The sequence below is a fragment of the Phaethon aethereus genome (assembly GCF_964289735.1).
Source record: "Phaethon aethereus genome assembly, chromosome: 6".
Classification (NCBI taxonomy): domain Eukaryota; kingdom Metazoa; phylum Chordata; class Aves; order Phaethontiformes; family Phaethontidae; genus Phaethon; species Phaethon aethereus.
The window spans coordinates 43,362,638-43,368,223 of record NC_138580.1 but is presented as its reverse complement, the minus strand read 5'-3'; positions in this window follow the sequence as shown (position 1 = coordinate 43,368,223).

Below are 5,586 nucleotides of genomic sequence, written 5' to 3'. Positions count from 1 at the left end.
TCTGCTTGGTTCAGATTACCATCGAGCTGGATTGAAATAAAAAGCCGGGAAGGAGAACCCAGCAGCCGAGAGAGGCCACGGTCCGGAGGCAGGAGTCGCTGAAGATATTTTTTACCGCTTTCCCCTTGGTTTCCGTGGGAGGAAGAGCAGGCAGGAGGGTAAGGGTGAGGAGGAGACTTCTCCAGCCCGAGGACGGAGGGAGGGATCAGGGGCTGTCAGCTGTGACTCAGAAACAAATGAGGCATTTCTCCTTACCCTTTTGCTGGATGTTGCTGTACCTGCGATGCCGCCCTGGCCACCGGTGCCTGGGACCTCCGCAAGCCTCAGGCAGTGAGCCCTGGCATGGTCAGTGCCCGGCATCAGCACACCTCTTGGGGGTCAGCCTGCCCTGTGGAGCAGGGGGGCTCAGGGCCAGGCAGCCCCATCGCACCTGCATGAGAGCTGGCCTGTCTTGCCCTGCTACCCAGGGGCATCCCCGCACAGTGCAGAGCTGTCCCATGGCCACCCAGGACGGGGGCACCATGGAGGCACCGCATTTTTGGAGAAGCACCTCCCTCCCTGGTTTTCAGGGCTTTCTATTTGGCCCATCCAGGAACCTGAGGGGCAAGCTGAGAAAAACCCCATAGGGACCCCCACAGACTGGGAACATCACACCCAGACCATGCTTAGGACAGGGAGCGGGGATGGGGTCAAAGCTGTCGACCCCAGGAGGTAGAAGCAGGAGCCCAAGCCCTTAGGGGTGCCTGGAGATGAGCATCTTCCCATCCTGTAGGATGACAGGAGAGCCTGAGGACCTGCAGCAGTGGGGAGCTGGACCCCCACATTAAGACCCCCCAGGGTGTTGGAGACCGTCTGCTCTCCACGGTCAACAGTGGAGACGAGTCCCATGCTGCTGAACTCAGACCCAGAAGCAGGTACTGCCGAACCCCTCATCACAGTGGGAGCATTAATTGCTATCGGGGGAGAGGTGAAATGCCTGGAGGCCGCAGCTGTGCCCTGCTCCCAGAAGCACAGGAGGGGACCAAAGGCTGTCATAGCACACTGGTGGGTTGTCCAGGCGAAGGAGGCACCTTGTCTTTGAAAGCTGGAATGAAACCCAGAGAGGGGCTTGATCCGGGTCAGGCAGAGCATCCCGTGGAAGCACACAGGACCAGGACAGCTCCAAGGGGCAAAGAGTTGACAGCATGAACCCAGCCAGTACAAGTGGTCCGCACACAAGTTGGTTGCACGAAGGCAGCAGGAGACCTGTCGTGCTTCTTTGTGGGGCCACACAGGGCTGGCTACCACCTCCATCACCATGCCTTTCACGCACAACTTCTCTGACAGCATCTTTGTGCGAATGATCAGGAGAAAACATCGTAGACTTGGCTGTAGGAAGTTGTCTCAAGTTGAGACAACTGAAAAAAAAAAAAAAAAAGCTGTAGTTCCACTGATTACAAATTACATCAGTGGAGGAGCCTGTCCACACCACCAAGGCAGATGCATCAAATAATGACTTTTTGGATAAACAACATCCAAAGTCAGTGGAAGAAAACGCAGGCTGTGCGGAACTGAAAGCACAACAGGAGCCGTTTTTCACACTGACACAAAATTAGGTGCATCCGTGGAAGCTGATGTTAAAACAAAGGAAAGAGGAGAAGCTGGTGTTCCCAAGGAGGGGCAGCACTGCTGCTGGGCACCCCTGCACCCTGTCCCTGCAGCTCCTCCAGGCCTTTGGAGAGCCTTGGGCTGCCATGCGCTTTGGCTTAGGGGCCGCAGGGCTCCTCCTCGGAGGCAGCACGGATGGGGTCCCCAAAATGCAAGACAAAACAGCGTGTGTGCTGGCAGGGGGGTACGACACGGGGAGAGACATCCCAGCCCTGGAAGAGCCAGGTGTTTGCTGTGTTGAAGGAAGTGTTTTTCCCCCAGCCAAAAAGCTTTAGCACCACCGTGACCCTGGCTGGTGAAAGAACCGCGCAGGCAGAGCGATGGGTGAGCTCTGCAGGGCTGCGCTGGTGGCATCAGGAGGTGCGGTCACCAAAAGGCACATTTTCAAGGCGTCTCAAACCTACCGAAGATGCTCTCCTAGAGAACAAGTCTGTCCAGGGACAAATCCTGCTGCGTGGCAGTTCATGGGGGTTCAGACTTGATTTGGCTCCCCGGCACGCCTCCTCAGCTCACTGGGGATTTGCAAAACCAGACAGAGGGTCCCAGGAAGGGGGGTGCTGGGAAGGGACCTCTCGTCATGGATCAGCTCAGCAGAGGCAGCCTACGACCCCGCACACCAGAGACAGTTCCTCTTTGCTTACTCTCTTCCTCGCTCCCCTTCCCTCCCAGGGAATTACCCCGAGTGGCAGAGGAGCCGACCCCCTCCCCGCCGCCCTACAGGAAGGGAAAAGTGCATCCAGCTCTGGAACAGCCCGGCCGCTCCGCAGAGCCTCGCGAGCTGGAAGCCAGTCAGCCGCGCCAGCAAAGACTTAATGATAATGGTATGGCTTCTGCAAGGCGCCTGCTGACCGTATACGGCTCCGCGCAGCTGCAGCCTGTCAGACCCCGCACACCCTGGCACGGGGAGCCGGCAAGGCAGGGCTCCCCCACCCCACGGGGCACCCCGCTCCCTGCCCAGCTCCCGGCTGCCAGCCCCAGGGGCTGTTATCAGGCGTGATATCCCAGGCGCATCCTCTCTGCTGTCCGACCGGACCGCGGGCTTGGATCCATGTCCAGCTTCAAGAGCATTTTAAACATTGCCTTTTGCAGGTCCGCGGTGCTAAACCAGGGCCAGCAGCCTGCAGCGTCCCCGAGGCACCGAACAGCTGTTTCCTTGGAAAAGTGTGGGGTGGTTTTGCAGAAATCCAGCTGAGAGCTGAGCAGCAGTTTGCAGGCTGACCCCCAGGATGTTGCAATCATTCGGCCTAGCAGCATGCCATCGTGTCCTGAAATATAAGGACATATGCCTGTGAAGGACGTCCTCTTTCCCTTCTTCTTCAGGCGAGGCCTATGGCTCAGGGACCTCCTCCATCTACCTGTGTGGGGCCAGCATCCCTCCAGAGCACCACGCAGGTGGACAAGGGGAGCCCTCCGAGGTGTCTGCACGCCTTGGGAGATGAACGCTTCCTGTCCCAAGCCCCAGCCCACAGCCCTACGTTGCACCAGCAAGCAATAAACTTTTAGTCCAATTCCAGACCAAATTGGGGTGCAGAGTTGCTTTTTCTCCCCACCCTGAGATTGAGAAAAGAATGTTTGCTCCATTTTTCTGCTATTAAGTCTTTCATGTAACCGTTCCTTCCCTTTAATCAAGTCCGCTTAGAAATGGAAAACACTCTTGCCACAGGAAATATGGAAATGAGCTGAAATTAATTTCCTTGGCAAAAGCCGGGATCGAGCCTGCCTGCACACTCATAACCAAAGGGTGCTTTGGAAAGCAGGGAAGGTCCAAGTGCAGGTTTCCAGCTCCATCTTCTGCAGCTGGGGCTACCTCGTCCTCTCACATGGTCCCAGGAGATGCCACAATTAATGAGCACTGAAATCTCCCTGGTTGCAACCACATGAAGCAAACCAGCGTCCTGCTAGCTGGCTGCGTCACCGTCCTCCCGTTCTTGAGGACCTAAGCACCTAAGTGTTTGGGATGGGGAAGGCATTTGCTAGGAGGGGCTCCCATGTGCTCCGGTTGCTGTGGAGTGACCATGGACTGCATCTCCCTGGGCTGGCTGTAGGACCCCGGCCCCTCAAGGTGGATGACCCAGCTTGGACGTGGCTCAGCCGCATCCCCTCTGGCCAGCCCGCCTCCATGCTCAGTCCTGTGCCACGGGAGCAGCTGCGGTCCAAGCTGAGCACCATGCCAACCACAAACCCCGCTGGAAAGAGTGTGGCTTGTGGCATTTCCACACATGATAATTTAGGTTCCCACAGCGGATCTCTGCAGGAGGAGGCAGCGGAGAGCAGGAAAGCATCACCTCTCCCAGCACAGCAGCCGCTGCGTTGCCAGCGCAGGCGGGTGGTCCCTCGAGAGCATCCTACCAGGGGCACGGGGCAGGCTCAGGGGCACTGGAGCGGGGTCTCGCCCTCATCCACCGCACCTGCAAAAAGGGCCCAGCAGAAGAGCCCACCCGTGCCATGCAGCTTCTACCTGGACATCCCTGCTCTGGAGCGGCACCTTTGCCCTGCCTAGCGCTCGTGTCGACCCTGCAAGAGGCAGAACAGCCAGGACGTGGCGCTTCTCCGCTTGAATCGCTGGCTCATCTGACCTGGTGCGAACTTCCCCACTGCGCAGTTCGCCAGCTGGGCTTTGCTCCTACCAGAGAGGTTTGAGCCGGCCCGGGGGAACCCTTCCCTCCCTCACAGCACCATTAGGGGACATGCTCTTCCCTTCCCCAGCCACCCCACGGGGCCACCGCCGGTCCAAGGCGGGGGGTCCAGCCACCCCGCAGGTCCGGCGCGCATGGGGTGCGAGTGCCCCCCTGCTCTGCAGACCCCTTGTGTGCCGGCACAGCCAGGACACGGCACGGCTCCACCGGCAAAGCCACATCCCCGCGCCCAGGCTGGTGCGGGGCGGGTTAATATTTTCCCCGTTACCTCACGCTGGCCTCTGGCCCTATGGAAAAAACAAACCATCTGGTAATAATATTTCTCTAATAGCTGTCTGGGTCTGTGGGAAAGCTTGGCACGGCTTCTTAGGAAAGATGAGAGGGTTGAGCGAAAGGGGAGGTTGCGGATGCAGCGTGGGAGCTGGAGGAGAGGAGATAATGCTTTCGGGCTCCTTTTCCCGGCCCCTCCCAGCACTCGCAGGGATCCTCTCCTCGCAGGGGTGCTGTGGGATGCCAGGACATCACATGTTTGGGATACTGGGAAGGGCCTCCCCGCGCTTTCCTGGGGACAGCGTCGCACCCTCTTCCCCTGCCCCACAGTGGAGGCTTGAAAGCAAGCAAAGGAAAAGTCGCTTACAGGGCTCTTTTTTTCCTTTTCTCCAGGGAAAGAATTTTTTTTTTCCATTTTACACTCAGAAAATGGAAACAGCCCGAAGTGTAGGCTTTTTGGGTTGGGAGCATCGTGGCTTGGGGATAAAATCAGCCCAAACCAGAAAGATTGGCAACACCTGCACTATTCTGTTCTTGGAGAAAACAAAATCGAGGTGGGGGGTGGTTTTCTGACAAAGTTAGAGAAGAAATGATGGGAGGTGTTGATGCCTGGGAGTCGTTGCTCGCTAGCTCCCAGCCAAGGCCTTGGTAGGCAACCGTGCTTGCCCAGTCGACCTGCGCGGTGTCAGCAGCACCCCGGGACGCGCACCCCCAGCCCCGGGGACGCCGCTGCTGGCACAGGGGACAGAGCACCCGCCGCTCCCACGCAGCCTCTCGTGGAGCATGTCCAGCAGGCACAGCAGCACGAAAAAAACGGGTGGAAAAACACGCGCTAACCCCTCCGGCAGTTGGGATGAGAATATTTTCCATTTCTTGGCAATAAAATGCGTCGCTTGGGTGATTCCCAGGGAGCGGAGCGTGCTCGCCGGGCCGGGCAGGGCACATCTTCCCAGGGAAGGGAGGCACTGGGTGCTCGAGGAACAGCCGAGCAGCCACCAGACACAGCCCTGGCTCCAGCTGGGGCGACTGGAAG